The sequence below is a fragment of the Melopsittacus undulatus genome, chromosome 2 (genome assembly GCF_012275295.1).
Source record: "Melopsittacus undulatus isolate bMelUnd1 chromosome 2, bMelUnd1.mat.Z, whole genome shotgun sequence".
In the NCBI taxonomy this organism is placed as follows: Eukaryota; Metazoa; Chordata; class Aves; order Psittaciformes; family Psittaculidae; genus Melopsittacus; species Melopsittacus undulatus.
The window spans coordinates 21322721-21342815 of NC_047528.1; the positions used below are offsets into that span (position 1 = coordinate 21322721).

The 20095-nt window shown below is 38.5% G+C and overlaps 1 long non-coding RNA gene across 6 annotated transcripts in view; it reads right to left on the reverse strand.

The window, feature by feature from the left end:
* LOC115946609 (uncharacterized) overlaps positions 1–20095 on the reverse strand; it is a 36969-nt gene that overhangs the window by 11560 nt on the left and 5314 nt on the right. The window contains exons 1-6 of one of the 6 annotated variants that reach the window (XR_004080660.2): positions 14268–14678; positions 12705–12879; positions 10878–10943; positions 10488–10564; positions 8626–8769; positions 5216–5360 (exon numbers count right to left, since the gene is read on the reverse strand). This is a non-coding gene — a long non-coding RNA (uncharacterized lncRNA). Of the gene's footprint in view, positions 1–5215; positions 5361–8625; positions 8770–10487; positions 10565–10877; positions 10947–12704; positions 12880–14267; positions 14679–20095 lie in introns of those variants that run through there. The other 5 variants (XR_004080658.2, XR_004080662.2, XR_004080659.1 and 2 more) reach the window with 5 other exon arrangements.

Here is a 20095-nt window from a genome sequence, read left to right on the forward strand (position 1 = left end):
ATTTCAGCAGGATACACAGTAGTTGATGTAAGAGCACAGTACCTGTCTTGTAGGAATATCATCTAGGCATTAAATGGAGGATATTTTAATATTAGCCAAAGCATGTTTTTGAACATTTCTCACAGTCCACTGTATAGCCTTTAAAGGAAGATCTGATGTTACACTATATGTTACACTATGTATGCACAAAACTGACATGAAGCAATAAAACTACAACTCACACAGTAAGCTTTCAGTTTGTATTTACCATTTGGTCTATACGTTGTGCAAATTATTTTCCTGGAATAATTAAAATATCTCTTGCTATTTTAAATACTTTCATCTATAATTATTTGCACGTCTTTTCCCAGGGTACACAAAAGCTGTAGGCAGGAACCTGTCCCCCTTCCGGCATACGGCCCACAACTGCACAGGAGGGCACATGTAATTCGCCAGCACGAAACAGCTCAGTGCGCTACCATCTGCGTTAGAACGCCGTGCTATGGCATTAGCAGGAATACAACAGTGGCACACGGGTATCCATCCCAAGCGCAAGCCCGTCTGTGGCAGCACAGACCCCACGCACGGTAAGGGCAGCTCCCGGGGTGCGGAGCCGACAGCCACACGGCGCTGCACTGCAGCAGCAGGCCGGCAGCAGGCGGGCTGCGGGAGCCCGCGGCGCACAGCTAGGAGCAGCCCAGCGGGGTCCCCAGCGCCGCTGAGGCCGGGCCCGCTCCGAGGGGCGCGCACCGCGGAGCCAATGGGGAGCGCGCAGCAGCTGTCGCGGCGGGAAAAGGTCCGCTCGCCGCCGCGCCCCCGGGTCCTAATGCCGCGGGGGCTGCCGCGCCGCTGGCCCGAGGCACCGCGGCCGAGCCCTGCGCACCCCGACAGCTTCCCCGATCGCGCTGCCGGCGGGATCAGGCAACGCTTGACTCGGGGGCGATGTCCCTGAGGAGCACCTAAGACCACCTGAGCGTACTCGTGTCTGGAGCCAGGGGAGAAACCAGCACCCCAGCAGAAAGGGATGGAAGGACCCAACAGGAACGGGAACAGGCCAGTATCTTCAGCGCCTGACATCACACCTGTCTGTGCTCATAGAAACCCCGATTAGATCTCAAAGCCCAGCCCCTGAACTTGCCCTCCAAACTGCACATCTCCATCACACGGTATAGGAAAGGAACAGGTGCTCAAGTGAGAGCAGGACTCAAACTGTACATCCTGCAGCATACACTATGAGATTCCAGGATCTCTCCTGGCAAATGAAGGACCTTGACAAGCTGAATGCTCAGAACACAGAAGACACACATGAAGAACAGGCTGCTGAGGCAGCTTTCACCCCTGTAGAGGTGGAATATACCTGTATGCCTCATTTCTGGCTTGCTGCTGCTGTCTGGGATTAGTAAAGGCACATGTGTACAGGAAGGCAGAGATACCGCCCTCTGCACATGCATACACCCCATTCTCTCCAACACATCAGCCTGGCCAGAGCCACATTTTCTGACATGTTTTCACTTTGCTGCCTCCTTCCTCTCCTTGCCTGCACTTCAACACCACTTGCAGCTGAAACAGTAGCATGGTCATATTTTTATACCTTTTATGCTCTTTCAGTGAGGCACTCTTATGTGACCCAAGATAACTTGGTCTGGGGTGCTAGAAACAAGACTGAAGTTAGAAGACTGAAGAAGACTGTCTACTGTCTTCCAGTGTTTCCTGTGGAAATTATCATCACTTTTGTTAATAATTACACATAGTTTTCATTAATGTGTCTACAGTCCTGCAGCCCCAAGCAGACAAGGGATGGACAGATAAGCTCCACATCAGTGGAAGCAGAACTAGGTGAGCATCAAGAACCTCCTGAAAATGAGCCGGGAGACAGACAGAAAGCCCAGTGTACAGCCATGAGTAGTGTTAAGTGAAAAATTTATGGGAAGAGCACTCTTTAATATAAATATATCTGTTCACTTTGAGATAAACTACTCTGCTACATATTATGCATAGCAGAACAGGACTGTTATTTAAAAGCCAGAGTACCTGACTCATGGCATGTTGTATCTAGTCTGTCACAGCAATCCATCTTACTCCTATCAAAACCACAGGTCTGTCATCCAGAGAACAAAAATTATAGTGCTATATACATATTTTCAGTATACAAATCAATGCAGGCTGTGAGTACACATCTGTCTTCATATTGCAGATACTCAGAAAATGTAGGACTGGAACCCTGAGCCAGTTTAAGACCTGCTTGTTACAGTGTTCTGGTATGAAGCTTCTTTAGTGTAACTGATCATGTGTGTGATGCTGTCAATAGGTAAATCTGTTTTGTCTTTCACATTTTTATTAAATGAGGAAAAACTAAATTGGTAAGAAAATAAAAATTCAAGGAGATGTAAGATAACCAGAGGCCAACTGGTTCACTCTAATTACAGTTTTCACAATATGTAGGGCATTATATGTGTGCTATCAACTTCCCAAATAAAAGCATTTTTGAGTCTGTCTAAATCATTAAAAAATACACAGGTGGCAAGGCAAAGCAGGTTACTTCTGTAGTCTCTTATCAAATAGACCAGAAAAGAATACATTGAAACTATGCCATGTTATTAAATAAATCAATGTTTCTCTGTTCCAACTTATGCTCACCAGACAGATGTAGCATACAATCTCATCAGAACAGCAGTGCGAGAAAGAGCAAACAGATATGGTAAAACACAGCTTTTTGAAAGCAAGTACCCTGATGGAAAGCAAGTACACTAATTGACAGCATGTGTGTCCAATCTGCACCAAACTTACTGAGGATTCAAATGGGTCTGAGCATCTTCCACATTTTTATATGCAGTGGCATCAAGTTTCACTGTGGGCTGCACTATTGAGGGCATGCCTTTAAGCTGGCGTGTTCATTTAACATATGAGTCATTTGGTGTGGAAACAACATAACAGAAACATCCACAAACTAATGAATTGTGAAAGAACTACAACATTTTCCCCCTCAGGCTTCCACCTACTAAAGTGTCAGAAATAAAGTTAATATCACAAAAATGATTCAGCGAAAGAGGAATTAAACACTAAATGTCAGTCAACCCTTTCATAAGTCAATCACTTGTTTTAACTGTTTTTATTTGAAACAATACCAGTCAGTACAGTCACCTTAGAAAAGATCAACAGAAAAAGACACTCTAGCCTTGTTTTTTATAACTACTGCAACTGTAGATAAGATAGCTTTATGTCATGGAAACCGCAAACTAGGTTTTTCTTAATTTATATTGTTCTTCAGAATTTGAGGGGTTTTAAAACTTAAGAAGAGCTCACCCCTTCTTGGTTTTCCTCCCTAGAAGTTTGCTTAAAATCTAAACAGATCAAACAAAGAACTAAACACTTGATATGCAGTGAACCAGAATGAAAGATTAGCCTGGCAAAAAATGCTGTGAACAGCCTAACTTCCTCAACCCAACTTACTACAATAGCCTACAGAATCACAGCAGTTTAAAAAGCTACTAATAAACATATCTAAACAGATATCTAAGCTTACATTCACATATCTAGCATTCATACTTCTCTGGTGCAGCTAGAGGAAGCTACTATGCCCTTACATTACAGTTGCTGATTTGTGTTTTGTGTTTTGGCACTGAAATGAGTGCATAGCACTTTGAGGGCCAGATTTTATCTCCCACCCACCTAGAAAGTAAAAATGAAAAGCTGAGTGTTGCAGAAAGGGATATTAAATAGAAGTCACTATTAGTCATTTCTATCCTAATTTCAAATGAGGAGACTGCTTACCTTAATCTTTTCAGGTCTAACTTGTACACTTATACCAGATCTCTCTGGAATTCATCTATGAGGAACACTCTGTACTTTCCCCTCCCAGTATCTTAGTGAGGAGGATATTCTGGTTCAATTACTGCTGCCTTATAGATACCTGTTAACTTATGGTGCATGTATGTACTGTGCAACTGAGTACAGCTCAACTAGGTTCTGTCAGCTAGGCTGGCACTGCTCCCCCCCCCAAGGATACCCCACAGTTCTGCTGGTCCCATCAGGTGCCCATAGGAGGTAACTGTGTTTCCACAATGATGTACCTGAGCTCCTTATCCTTGCCTCTCCACAGGGTTAAGGCCTCCTGACAGGCATGCAGTGTACCAAATGCTGTTACTGCTCTCAGACATTAACTACCACCCCTCTAACCAATGTAGTCCATCTGATTAATGCCTAATCTGCTTGTGAATCAGCTCCTGAGCCACCACAGCTTTCAGCATGGCATAAGAAAATTAAGAGTTCTTGAGGTGTGTCAAAATTCTAATTTCACTGCTGGAACAGCTACTTCAGCTATGAAACTAGTTCATCAGAGGAATACTCAGTCTCTGTGCTTCTTTTTACTAAGTAGTATATACTCAGGACCTCAAAAATACCCTTAAGAAGAAGCTTTAGGAACTGCCAGTTATTACCGGAACAGTTCTACTGCAGTACTAACAACCAGTGCAATTCAAGGAGTAGAAAGGACAAATTCTTTGCGAATTTCAAGAAGTCAGTATACACATGGATAAGAATATAATTGCTTTTGGTGAAAACAAGAATTTTTGCTTAAGGAACTGTTGGCCTAAGCTGTTTCAAAGACTAAACTAAAGGGAACCACTTATACTGTAGTTACTGTAAAACTTCCACAGGTGTGAAGCTTCTAGCAAAGCAGTACCAGTGTAGTGACTTAGTATTCTGCTGTTACACTTCTTTTTTAACCTATACAAGGATTAAAAGTTTCCTGCTATGAGTAATTTGTCAACAATGACAGAAGTGTTTCATATCTCTTGCAAAGTTGGATGCAATGCCTGTTAGAACAGTTACATATGTAACGGTGAAATATGCCACCAGAGGCTAGTTATAACATACTCTGAGTGCAAAAGAAAGCTGTTCTTTTTAAATGACAGTTCACAATATTAAATTTTAAATATTCAGAGAAACAGGCTCATGAACAGTGGCCATAAATGGCCACTAACTACTTCTCTAAAATAACTTACTTTTCCAAAGATACTTAACCATTTTTATATGCCAGAAATCACTGCTAAGTAAACTAAAGTTGTTGTACGCTGTTTCAGAACTTAAAATACTGCACACTACAGTCATACTCCTACTTTTTGTATTTTAGAATAAATTTTCATTGAACAATCAGGTAAATCTTCAGAGAGATATACAAATACATTTTACTGAGAACTATCACGTAGTCTTTAATAAATTGCATGCAAATTCTTACCAGAATAAAACTGCTTTTGAAGATGCTGCATCCATTGTCATCCTGAAGACATCCATTCGTATCCATCATTAGTACCCTGCTTGCCTTACATTGAAGCTTCGGAACAGATTTCTGACAAGCAACCCACACCTAACCAAAATGGTTTCTAGAAAGCAAATTTAAAATATGTAAAACATGGGAAACAATCCAACATTTTACAAACCACTGCAAGTGCAATGCAAACAGTCAACATAAGATTAATTCTGAAGAGTTTATAATTTTATTCTGGGCTATAATATAACCACAGTTGTAACATTATACTTTTAAATCACTAGTTCACCTATTGAAAAACAACAAAAGCAAAGTTCCTCTTATCTTGTTAAATCTAATCTACCTCATCTCATTAAGGGTAGTCATTTGTTGAGAAACAACTTCTTATAAAAAAGCAGGATAAGGGAATATTATTATTAATCATATTTAAGGCCTTCTAAGGACTGATGAAAACTGAAGTTCCAGTTCTGGTGGACAGTGCATAAGCATGGAGCAGTAAAAAGTCCCTGGTCATATAAAAACCAGCAGTCTAAACAGATAAGACAGCATGAGGGAAAAGTTCATACACAGCACAAACATTGTGATTGTAGTAAATGTAACACTAGTTCTGTTTTGGGGGTGGCTTTTGCTTCTATTTCCAGGAAATGGAAGGATATACAGAGTAAGGAGGGCAGATTGGGTGGGGGGAAGCAAATGAAGTAAGCAGTATTGAAGCAATAGAGGCAGAATGGACAGAGAGAGGGTGGAACAAATACTCAATGAGCATAGGACAGAGAACAGCTAATTAAAGCTAGTGAATGTTCTCTGAATGGTCAAAGGTCCCCTAGGCTTTTGGCTCTTTCTGTTCCTGCTCTCTAGCCTCTAACCAGATCCCTTCTTTACTGCTCCCAGCCTTTGAGCAGAAGGGCTATACTAATTTTCAGTCTTTTCCCTGTCAGGATCCACTCCCCTCCTTTAAACGTGGGATCAAGATCTCTTCCTAACCTGTAGCTTTGAAATCATGTGAATCTGCTCAACATTATCTTTACAGAATGTGCAAATGCAAATCATCCTTATTTGCAAGCAATCCAAGTTTTGATATTCTGACTTCAACTTTCTTAATTCATTGTTAGGTAACACATAATGGACAAGATTCATTTACACAGCAGAAAAGTAAGGCAATACACTGTTACATAAAACAACAGAAGTGTGATTGGAGTATGTAAAACATTGTGTTCCTTGCTGAGTAACAGGGAGTTAAGCTGGGATTCAGGTTAGGGACAGCTGCTCTATATGCTCTGATGTGTGAAGCCAGATGGACATATTCTAACCGTTCACAGTATGAACTGTTCTTGTTCTAGTATTAACTGAATAGATCAGGCTTATATTAGAAAGGAAGATGCATCTTTATTGTCAAAACACTCATGGTTTCTAGCCTGTAGCACAGATGGAGATAAGTCCGTGTAAAGGGCAAGTTTGCTCACAAATTGAACCTATGAAACTGAAATGCTGTAACTTTTTATGGAGCTCTATGGATAAAGGCAAATAAGCTAGAACGAAGTCACTTTCTTCTGGTATAAGGTCTCCAATACAAACAGTTTATACAAACATAGCAACTGCAATACAATTAAAAATTTCTGGAATGGGGCCAACCCTAGGTTGTTTCGTTCTACGCAGAAATAACCTACCAATATATGCAGTTTTATACTGATGCAGCTCTATTCACACTGTGGCGAAAGATGGCTGATACTTTAATTATGCCAGTACAGATAAAGTAGCAGAATGGCTGATAGAAACTTGGTGTCTCATATGTAATCCATTTACCTATTGCAAAATAGCAGCAATATTCCTAGCACAGGCAAAGCTTTAAAGCACTAATTCTTCACTTAAAAAATAATCCCTTCTGTGAAATTCCCAGAACATCACCCACATTTGAAATGTTAATGGAATTACTAGAGACAAACCAGACTTTGACTTTCTGCCAGATTCTGTCAGGAGTTCAGCTGATGAGTTTTCTGTGTGCCACTCAGGTGTCACTGTTCTTTTCATAATACCTTCTGTTTTAAAAATAACTTGTTTTCTTTGCAGCAACAATGCTGTGATGATTTTGGATCTTAGTAAAAACACTGGTAAAAAACAAAGTGTGTGTTTTGGCTTGGAACATACACATAAAAGCAAATACTCCTCCTCAGCCAGACTACAGCTTTGGAAATTATCTCTGACTTGTCAATGACAGTAACAGGCAAGTAGTTATCCAGCAAAATCCCTTTAGTTCAGCTGCACAACTGTACTTCCATCACTATCTATAGTGGTGGCAGTACTATTCTATAGCTATCTATATATATAAATAGTTCTCTATGTATATAGATATATATAGCCTATAACTATAGATAAAACTTTCTATACTTTATTTGGTTGTTTCAAACAGCATCTGCAAATTCAGGTTACACTGTTAAAAAAATCCCAACGTTTTTGCTTCTAAAGGAACAAACTTCAGTTACTTCCCCAGGTGGTCCTTAAAGGAAAAAAGAGCTAAAAAATTATAATGTTTTAACTAGTGTGTTCCCATTAGACCACTATGAATACTATCCTCAAGGCAACTGAGTTGAGACACCAGAATCACCTGGTAAAACAAGAATGCATTTTCCTCCTTAGTCGTGACTTGTTTTACAGTAGCTTCCAAACCAGACTCAAGTATGCATGCTTTTGTCTCCCTATCTGTCTCCCCTGAAAATAAGACTCCAGCTCCCAGAAATCTTTGGATAAAGTAAAATATCTACAATAATAACTTGCTTATCAAAGGTGAACTGTATGTGCTTCATTAAGAATATGAACCAAAACCCGTATGCAAAAGATATTTTTCCATCTATGTCCACAAGCAATGATAGATCCGTATTTTTTTGGCTGCCTCGATAAACTGGTTTTGGTTCATTAAGAATATGAACCAAACCAGGTCTCTAAAGGACTGCTATATTCACAGTGCTGCATGAAATGAAATTCAGGTCACCGACTATCCACATCTGATGTACTGATCGGAGCCCTCATTTCATACCAAGTATAATATTTGTATCCCCTAAGACGGTATTCCATAACATACACAATTACACATCCACAGTAGGATAAAAAAGTTAATTTTCAAGGCAGTACACAGGCTTTCTCACCTCTTCTTGGTGAGCATGTCAGGAATGAGATCCTCTCTTGGAAGACCCTGAAACTCCCATAGCCTTATTGCAGATAAGGCAGAAGAGTTTCCCCTTTCAAAAATATAACCAACCAGCTCAATATGACCACATTAAAATGGTGGGATCCAAAAGGAGAGTACTGAAGCTGGATGTCGATGATCCGGACAACAAACTTCTGGGCCTGCTCTCAAAACAATGTCACAATGGTGGGAACCAAACCTGGCATAGTTGTTGGGTGGTATCCAGTCCTGCTATCACTGTTAAGCCCCAAGGTAAGCTATATATCAGTCCTCACAGCCAACGAGCCTTCTCTCAGAGATCTCTTGGATCATGAGTCCCAAGAACAAGGTAAGCGACGTCTCTCTGTGGCAAAGGAGAGGAAGCTAATTGTGTTCCAAGAGGAACTGAACAAATATATTCCGTAATACTAACATAACAATGTATTTGGCACAAAAAGAGGTATGTGCACAGCTTCTATATTGCTCAGATATCATACTTCTACTTTTCAGTGCTAATAGCACATCCTTACCTACAGTGATACAGCCTGTCTCTTAAAATACATCACTTCTGTAAGACTGAATGTGCTGTCTGCTGTGTGATTTCTTTCAACTATCAAGAACTCTTAGTAACTGTTGCTCAGATTTTATGACCTTACAAATTGAAGAGGTGCAGAAATTCACCCCCAGTTGTTTAGTATACCCGTGACAAGAATTACAGGATTACTGAATTGTCAAGGGCAAGAAAAAATATCTGTATTTTTTGTCACCCCTGAAGAAACATGCAACTTACTACAAGCATATGATATTTCTTCCATTAATTGCTTAAATTAATTAGAGAGCTACTATGAAAATACTTGTATTTTAATAGTTTTGTTTAACCAATTGCTTGGCAGGAATAGTTGCTTATTTTCTTAAACCAGATAATCTACTTTAGATGCACCTGTTCCTCTCACAGTCTGCATTGTCTATAGAACCGAAAATAGAAACCTCATATCACCTCATTTATGTTAATGGTTCACCAAAGTTGAATATTTTTTAAACATAAGACACGTATCTCTGATTTGTTGTAATCTGTTCTCTTAAACTACTCTCAATTTTTATTCTTGATCTCAAAATCCTGACCCTTTAAATTATCTTTCTGTTTCTGAAGAAGGCAAAAAAGTAAGTCTATAATTGAAATTAGGTAAGTCCCTAAAAATATATTAAAAACAAAAATCCCCAAAGCTTTAATGTTTTCTCTTTGGAACACTATCATGCAGAGGCAAACTTGTTTTTTAAACAGGAAAAAAATCTTGCTCTTTTTGTACCAATTACAGAACTATTTTCCACCTTTTCCTCCCCCTCTTCCCCAAAACAGAGGGTCAAAGAGGAAACTGGGTGATAAACTAGGACAGATTACTGGAGATGGCCATAATGGTTCCTCTTCCCATTGCATACCCTGTTCTTCTCCAAGTTTCCTGCTTCCACTACTGAGGTAGCAGTACCCACTGCACCACTGTGCTTTCTGAGATCAGAAATGAAGTACAGAAGCACCAGTTCCAGGTGACTGCAAGGCTTAAGGTTACAAACTACACTGACTCGTTGCAACACAAACTGAGCTACCCTTTCCCTAGAGAAAGTGGGGACCAGCTGGAGCAGGGAACAAACCAAGTTAATGCCATGATCAGAACAGAGCCCCTAACACTTATTCCAATATAGAAGCTGTTACTTCTAAATTATGCATGCATTACCAAAAGACATCTCTGCCTTTGCAAAATGGAAATTGCAGTAGCTGAACTAGCTATGCACTCACAGCTAAATGTTGGAAAACAAGATAAAAATGTGTCTGGGAATAGAACTAGAGATTCATGTTCTGTGCCAGTAAAAAAGTCCTCTTTAGAAACAGGACTGCTGAAATGTTAGATGACTGTATAATGCTTGAACTGTAACTAACAAAATCTCTCACAAATGTAGGCATATCTATTTTAAATGTAAATGTTAAGTGAAAAATATTTATAGTTTAAATTTCACCCTTTGGTGCTTAATTATCATAATTTTCAAAAGAAGAAACCTTTAAGTTCCTCCTCCAAAGAAGTTATTTACCTGAACTGTAGCTTGGGTGTCCCCAGTAGTCAGTCTGTTCTGAGATTCTCATCCCACTGAATGTCAAAGACCTAGTGCTTCAAGGATGAGATTTCAAAACCACTTAGTGATGACTTAACTTTGTCTCACTAAAGATAAACCAACCTTTATTCCCACTCAGGTCAGCTCATTGATTTCATGGAAAGCACATTTATAAAGCAGAGCTAAATACTTTCAGAAATTCCACCCATGAGATAAAAAGGAAAAAAACAACAAACAGAAACTGATATAAACAATTTGAGACTTCTTGATGTATGATAAATCAAGTATTTTTGTATATTTGTGTACGTTAAAAGTAACTGAAATTGCTTTTAACTGTTTGCTGAAACAATATAATCTCGAATACCTTACCTTCTCACTCTTCAGATATGGGACTGTCTTTGAGGAAACCTCAATTTTCACCACAAACAGGAGGTTCTACTAGGAAAAATAATAATTCTGCTGAAAGATCTAGAAGAAAAACACACTCACTGCTCTCAATATCCATATTACAGACATCATAAGCACTATTACTGAATAATCCTGAATTTGTTTTACATTTTACTCTTTCCTACTTTGGCTTCTATAGAACCATGTTCAGTAAAAGTCTGACTTAATGTACAGCTAGAATACATTCTTACCAACAGGAAAACCTAATATGCTTGAGAAAATTGTTCTTCAAATGTATTAAAAATAAAGTCAGATATATCAAAGCCCTCAGCTTTTATAATTCTGTAGCATTTATAAAAAATATTTTAAAATTGGTATCTGGTGGACACATAGTATTCATACTGCAAAATAAACCCAGAACATCTAAGAAATATCTCCTAATTAATTCTCTTGTGTGATGATTTCATTGAAATGCACTTCAAGTTTTAGAACTTCATTGAAGGAACAGTCTCTTTTTCACTACTGCTGTCCATGTTTGGAGGACTTTTAGCAGTTCAAAAGCTTTTCTTAACTAGTTTCTGAACTTTAATTGTCCGTTTGTAGAGATTTAAACCAGTATCTCCATGTTTTCTCTAAGCATAAGGGGACTAGAGGCCTACACTAAAACAGTACAGTTCTTTCTACTTCACTGAAGTTCTTCAGCATCATTACTGTACCAGGATAGCATTGATAAGAAGTTAGTGGCATTGATAAGAAGCTAAGCAAGTGCACAAAACCAGGCAGAGAAGGAGCCTCTGGACCCAAAAGATACAACAGTATTAAATTTGAAAAATCCAGTACTTTTCATTCTGTAGGACTTTTAGCAAGACAAATGGTATTGTAAAAGCTTCTCAGATAATATATACATCTGTAGAGATATATTTTTATATATGAAAGTGATCTAGTAATTTAGCAACAAAGTAGACAGATACCATAAAAAGGTTCTAGATCTGTGTGTACCACTGTAAAGGCTGACAAACTTTACTCTGCCTTCCTGATAAGAAGCAATTCGATTGTGGGGTTTTGGTTTTTTTTGGCTTATGGGTTTGTTTTTTTTCTATATCATCACTTGTACACTGTAAACAGTTCTAATGCAGAGTATGTGTATAAAGCAACTACTGCTGGGAAGTCATTATGTTATAAAAATAATTGGATGTCTAGAAAAAATGAACAAACAAAACCCCACAATTTACAGTAACCATTCATCTAAAATTTAATCCTGATCCAGCGTTAGCATGCCAAGATTTGAGGATCCATTTTAGAAAAAAATTCTGACTGACAGAACATTAAAACCCAGATTTTTTAAGTGGAAAATTTGAAGGTATTTTAGGTTGTGAAAATTTGACCATGGCTTCTTTTTTATTTCCCCTGAATGATTTGAAACTTAATAATTAACACTTACATTCAAAACAGCAACTCTGGCTTAGCAGAATATTGAATTCAGAAAATAAACACATAAGAAAACTCTGAAAAAGAACTCATAGCAAAAGGGCATCGTGGCATTATGATCATCATAATCTCCCTCCTGAACAACTACTCCACACATAATAAATTGTGCTAAAATAATTTTTGAGACAATCCCCCTCCACACATCTTGTAACTGCACATGCCACTGCATGTGCCTTTTCAATTCAAGATCCTTTACATGTCAAATGACCAACACAAAGGCTGTCAGACTCTGATATGACACTGTATGTATGCTAATTTAAATGAAATGCCAGCCTACCAACCCAAATACGTATAATAAAAACAACAAAACAAAGTACTAACCTGAACTCGACAAAGCACCTCTTAGCCGCATCAGAACTACTTCCCAAATGAAGACTCTTCTTTGCAAGTAAGTGAGCTTTCTTCAGATCATTACTCTGTGGCACAGGCTCCTCCAAATGGCAGAATGAATGTATTGCCATTATTGAAAATTTCCAGTTTATCTGAGGAGATTGAACTGAAAGCAAGAAATACAGTGGCTTTGTTTTTGTAAACTTACTGAAAAGACTATACTTAGCTTCCAAGAACTAGTTATGTATCCATAACATTTAAAAACACACAAAGGATACGTATATGCACCGATTGATAAAGTGTAAATGATTTAACTAAACCAGATGGGCATTCCAGAAACATAGTTCATTTGAGACGAAATGCCCAGATAAAGAGCTTCTACATAAATATTACTATAAAGCACGCTTTCAACAAATTTTAGGCCTATTTCTTGTACAGTGGGCACACAGCAAAATCTTTGCAGATGATTTACTTGTAATTTTAAATTAACTTCAAGTAATTAAAATTATTCCTTCCAGTGTGAATTATTTTATAACCACAAATATGGAATGACCCCAACATATAATTACTAATATATCCTGCCCTCAAGTTCCCCACAACTTTCTCTGATTTTAGAACATATACAGTATTTTAGTTTGGATGTTTATTTGCAGACAAGACTAATCACTTCCAAAACAGATTCTAGAGGCATAATTTGATGAACAGCTATTTTGGTAAAAGTGCCAATGCAAACAGAGATAACCCTCCTAGTGCTTATTCTCATGTTTGTGCCACAACATTTGTGCAGATGTATCTGTTGGTGGAGCCACTCACTATTTTTTCGCCATATTAGGAAACTAACTTTGGCTAAGAATTGCTTCTTGCAATAGACTCTTGAAGTCTGGATCGATTTTCTGATCCAAGTCACTGCATTACAACACAAATGACTATGCTAATAAAACAGGAGGAAGAATAAGGAAACAAGCACATAGCTAATTGCAGCTACGAACGTCAGCGCTTCAGGAACTACTGTTGTCACCTAAGTAAATTATGAGATAGAGGACAGCTTTGCCACTGAAAGCAGTATAGGGACTATTTAAACTTTCCATCTCTGCATCACAGTTTACTATGCCTGCAATTGCACAGGCTTGTAGGGCCACACCAGAATTGCTTGGGTTACAGAGAGTTTCCTGCCAGAAGCCATATGTTGTAAATTTAAGAAGGTGGGATGAACTATACATGTCACGCAAGTACATAAATATATATGTGTATCTCTCTTCCACTAACAGCAGAAGCAATTTAGATCATTGTTTAGACTGCTAAAGACAGAAGAGATTAATGCTTTTTAATGTATCTCCCTAGGTTATGCCTGACCCTTCCTAACATTTGAATCCACTACCCAACTTCTGACAGTTTTGTCAGAGATGAGGATTCACAACTCATTTCATTTACAGTTTAATAAGAACTGAGAGATTTCAGAATTCCAGGTACTGGCAGGCGGATAGAGAAGACAGACCCCCAGACTGAAGTAGAGGCTGCAGCATATGCCCATGTTATTAGAAAACAAATACATACCTAAGAGACACCTTGTAAGTACCCCAGCTGCAGCAGGTAGTTTTCATTTCCTCTAAGATACTACATAGAAAATGAGGCACTGTTAGATCTTTTGCTCACAGAACTACTTGACTATCCATTTAGTATTCAAATCTACTTATGTGGCATTAAAATATGAGTCCTTGGTCTGCAAATTCCAGATCTGCTCTTTGTGTTCAAAAGTACAGTATGTACAACACCTGATAGCTTCTGGGCTTCTGGCACAACACCTCATCCTAGTGAGATGCATTCCTATTAGCAGATCAGCCACTTCATCCTTCAGAACCACTGAATGCATTAATCACATCAAGTACTTATGACTTACGGTTGTTTAGCACCTTATTCTAGCATTCAATCTTTTGATTCTCTAATCTGATAATCAGGTGATGTCCCATCAACATTATTTAGAACTAATAAAATGTCCACAACATCTCTGTAGTGAAGAATAGCCTAAAGAAGTAACTCTGCTCTCTCCTGATGCCTCTTACTCCTTTTAGTTGCTTTCTATACTCCTTAAAAGTCCGTAAAACCTGTCAAGCCCTTACACATCACTTGCTATGTTACTTACCATCCTCCTTTTCTTCTTATATAAAAGTGGACAAAACCCCAAGTACTTTCCTGAAACATGCTGCTACCAATAAGGCATGACAACAGCTATATCCTGTTACCATGCTTAATTCACATATTTGAAAGGGTTAAAAAGTTACATAAAATCATATCTGGTAACATGCATGTGAAAGTGATTGGCCTTTTACAGACAGTAATTTTTAGATTTCCTCCCTCATCACCAATTTCTGGCTTAAAAGCAATTAATTAACAATATTAATTGAGAATAGTTGAAGCATCAACAGGTACAAATTTTATCCAAACACAGGAAAGAAATGCATATGAATTCCCCACACATTTTAATGAGAAGGGTGATACTACTGTTAATCAAAATACAATTTCTTAAATAATGATACTGTTCATCTTAATAGTCACCTAACTCAACCAGTTGTGTCTCAATATCTACATATATTCAGAATCTACGCAGTACATTGCAACACTGGGGGGTTGTGTTGGGGTTATTTTGGGGTGGTGGTGGGTTTGTTTGGTTGTTTTTTCAATGTAAGAATGCCCTCTCATATTCCAAGTCCTTGCTTTGGAAAGTTCTTAGGGCTACAAGCCTTTCTTAGACTGCTAACCTGCACTGATGCTTTTGTTACTGTGGTCTCAGTGCTAGCGGTACATGAATTAGTCAGAACAAGCTAAAGTCCATTCACACAGTTCAACTGCACATAAACCATCAAATATTCAGGCACTCAACTCTGGACTACTTCCAGATCTGGAACCATATCAACTGTGTGCTAGGAAGGAATTCTTTTACAAGGAATTAAATCTGATACAAAACTGTATACAAGAAATTCAAAGTATTAGACAAAAGGGCATGGGTGTATTTCTCTCACTGTTTTAAGTATTAAATTTGTGTCAAATTTGCAACTCCATGCTACAACATGATGCAATAGGTAAAATAATTGTGATGACCTGCCAGAGCTTAGTTTATTCAATTAATACATTTTTAATAAATGAAATGTCTATCCGAATAAGACAAGTGTGATAATAAAGAAATTATTCCAGTTGGAACACATCTCAGAGGTCATCTAGTTCAACCTCCTCTTAAAGCAGCACTAATATGTGAATACTCATTAATGATACAGGTAGTACTCTTAACCTTGCAGACCATTAATCATTTGTAATCCTTAATCAAATGCACTCAACTGCCTTTGACAGGATTACTTATATGTAGACGGGTTTGTGGGACCAGTTCCTTGTTGAACATTATTCCTAAGCACAGCACATTAGAAAAGTACTGTATCACACTTCCAACATCTTTCAAGCAGGTACTGTTCTGAGAGTGATTTTTGAAGTGAGTCTGCTGTACAAGAGTAGATTCTGATAGAAGAGAATAGGATGGAGTGAAGTAGGTGATAAACCAGCAAGTGAAGCAGGTGTGGGGTCCTGGCTTCAGGTGTGTTTAACAGGTCAGTGAATGTAGGCTAGAGGCCTTGCTCTAATAGATGCCAATAAAAACAGAGAAATTAACACCACTGGCACCAACAGTCCTTCAGTAATCAATGCCAGTGACTGAACTTCATCAGAGTAACCCTGGGAATCTCTGTTTTAGTACTGTGGTTTTATTTTGTTCTTCCCATTTTGCTCTAATAAGGATCTCTATCTTGGATCTGTATTCAGATGTTTACATCTTTCTTTTGTGCACCTAGAAGTGACCTCATACGTACAGCACTGCTAATTAAAACAAAAATGAAGAAAAAAACCAAAACACCCCCCCCAAACACACAACAGTGAAAAATCCAAATGTAAAAAGAAGAAATAGCAGAAATGTTTTATAAAACCATGTGTCGTGGTTTAAAACCAAACTGCACAGCTTGCGCACTCACTCCCCCCCTCGCTCCCCCGACTCCTGGAGAGTTAGGAAGGAGAATCCAAAGAATGTAGACCCCATGGGTTGAGATAAGAACAGTTTAATAGCTACGGTATAACACAAATCACTACTGCTACTACTACTAGAAATAATAATGATAAAGCAAATAACAAAGGAAGAGAATACAACACCTCACCAGCCACCGACCCATAACTCACCCCACCCTGCCCAACCGAGCACCAACCTATACCTCCTCCATCCCCCCAGAGCTCCAGCCCTTCTCGGGTTTCTCCCGGTTACATCCTGGACATGACGTGCTATGGTATGGAATATCTCTTTGGCTAGCCTGGGTCAGGTGTCCTGTTTCTCCTTCCTCGCAGCCTCCCCTCCTCCCTGGCAGAGCATGAGGCTCAGAAAAGGCCTTGGACAAACCAAACATTTGAGCAGTAACTCAAAACATACTTGCATCAGCAACCGTTCTCAGCCCGAAAGTCAAAACACAGCACTGCACCAGCTACCAAGGATAAAAAATGACTGCTACTGCTGAAACCAGGACACCGTGATTACTCAGCACCACAAGTGCTATTTTTTTTCAAATAAAAGAAATTTGAATTTGCTTTATGTCAGTTCAGTAAAGTCCTTCTGTTCTGAAGCATGAAATACAGTAAGAGTTTTAGATATGCTGTGGAGATACACGAACTCTGCAGCCCTAAATAAGTAAGAGATTAAAAACTCATCTTCTAAATAATAATAGAAACATAGAATGGTTTGGGTTGGAAAGGACATTAAAGATCATCCAGTTCCAACTCCCTGTTGTGGACAGGACACCTTCCTCTACACCAGGTTGCGCCAAACCTTGTCCAGCCTGGCCTTGAATGCTGCCGGGGATGTAGTAGCCACAGCTTCTCTGAGCAGCCTGTGCCAGTGTCTCACCAACCCCACAATGAGTAGTATTTTTCCTAATATCTAATCTAAATCTACCTTCTTTCAGCCTGAAGACATTGTTTCTTGTCCTGTTACTACAGGCCTTGTAAGTAGCCCCTCTTCAGGTTTCTTGTAGGCCCCCTTTAAGCACTGGAAGCTGCTCTAAGGTTTCCCCAGAGCCTTCTCTTTTCCAGGCTGAACAAGTCCAATTCTCTTAAGCCTATCTTCATAGAAGACTCTGTTCCAGCCCCTGGTCATCTTCATGGCCTCCTCTGGACACATTCTAACAATATATATATGACATACATAACAGTATATATATGAAAGTATATACATGAAAGTATATACATTGGAAAAAATATATTCCATATATATGGAAAAGAATAATAATAATTTTAAAAAGCCCAGTATTACACCCTCTTCAAAAATTACTCTGTGGCAGCCTTTTTATATCTGAATTTCATGCTTGCAGTCATTATCCTACTTCCCACGTTACTACTGCTGTCAGCTCGTTCTGCCTTGCTTTCCTGGCTAAGATCTTGTTTTCTCCTTTAAAAGCTTTATTTAGACTTGATACTGACTAAAGCAGTATCTTTGCTTACCTTCCCTTTTGCAGCTACTTGCTGAAAAGGCAGCCTCTCCTGCTCTTAAAAAGCCCTTGATTTATGCAATTACCACCACTATTTTCATTCTGCTTTTTTGTGGAAGAATTTAAAACCCTGTTGTACAACCAGCAAATAATTTTTTACCTCCTATTGTAAACAACTTCAGATATTAAAACACCTTAATATTAATTAAATCTATTTAATACAACTGAAAGAGAACAGAATATTTTATTTACTTGTTCTTTTATTAGGATTTCACGATTATTTTTGTTTACTGTGGACACTTTATGTAAACCATAAAAATGTGATTTAAGTGGTAACTACAGCAATAAGAAATAAACAGTAGTAGGATATATAGAAAGGAATTGACTTTAGCAGTTCTGATAGGCCTAAGACCAAGGTTATCTGAAAGGCATTTTTAAACACCAGTATTCTAAAAAATACACTGAAAACCTTTCAAATTCTACAGTTCAAGGCATTATTTACATGCCTTTCCCAAGCATTTATTAATAGCCACTGCTATACGCTAGGTTGCATAGAGGGCCTGTTCTTATTTGACCTGATACACTAGCTCTTAAACTACAGGGTATTACAAGAATGTTGCTCTTATTATCCACACAAAGAACTAAATTTAGACCTCTCAGCAGACTTTCCCACCATGTATATGTAGCAGAAGTTATGTCACACGATGAGGTGCTGTCCAAACTCAGATGGACCAACCACATGGTCATGAAAGGGACATGGCTGAAAGATGCAGGTAGGAAGCAGCAAGAGACAGGAATCAAGCAAGCAACTCTGAAAGCAAAATGAGAGATCAGACAGCTCCCCAGACTGACAGAATGTTTTCACCAGCAAAATTTCTACCTTAGATACTTTTCTTTTACAGTTTTATCAAGAAACTTTAATATTTTTCTGGCTAATAAAGCTGAATAGTTGATTCTGCTAAATATTTAAGCTCCCTTTTAACACCAAACTATATTGCTTTTGGGTTTAGAAGTAAATTTTTACTAAAGAACACTTGTTTGCAACACAAATAACTGCATTTCCATATTAGTGGTAACTTTGCATAGTAGTATATAGTATTTGGCATTCTAGTTGAAACAGGAGGGTCAGTACCTGACCACCACCGTAAAAAGTCAGTGTCCTGGCACCTTGTCTGAAGAAAGAAGGAACAAATTGCAAGGAGGTGCTCCCACGATATCTTACCAAGACAGGTATACCCAAACCTTGCTAGGTGCTGCTGCCATATAAAAAGTAGATGGTTTTCAGTTTTGGCCAAGGTACAAAGCTACTTCTCTGACAACCTGGACTAGAAAACAAACAAATGAAAAAGAAAGAAAAGAAGAACTGAGTGTCAAGTATACCGTACTGTATATGGAGAACAACATCAGTATACAGATGACATGGCATCAGCATACCTCAAGAACTTCTGCATTAACACACTACAAGTTATACGAAAATTACCCACGTAACTAGTTAGTAACACTCCTAATATAAGGAAAAAGTATTATCAGACTGAAAAAGACAATTAACCATTCCCTTCTGTCCTAAAATCAAAAGTAGAAATTATGCTTTATCTAGAACAATTACTGAACATTATCACAGCTTTGGAACATATTATCTCTAATTTTCAAGAAAAGCTGAGAGATTGACAGGGAAGAGGATATACAATTAGACATATTGAACATGTCAGTAAGTTGCAACACAGAAGAATGAGAGGTGATAAATTGACTTCAGCAAAACAAAGGTGGTAATAGGTTTCAGCTAGAAGTTGAACTATTGATATTTTAGGCTGCAGGGAAAAAACCAATTTTTTTGTCACCACCATCATCCCCCCATGTCCACTCCCCACATAATCT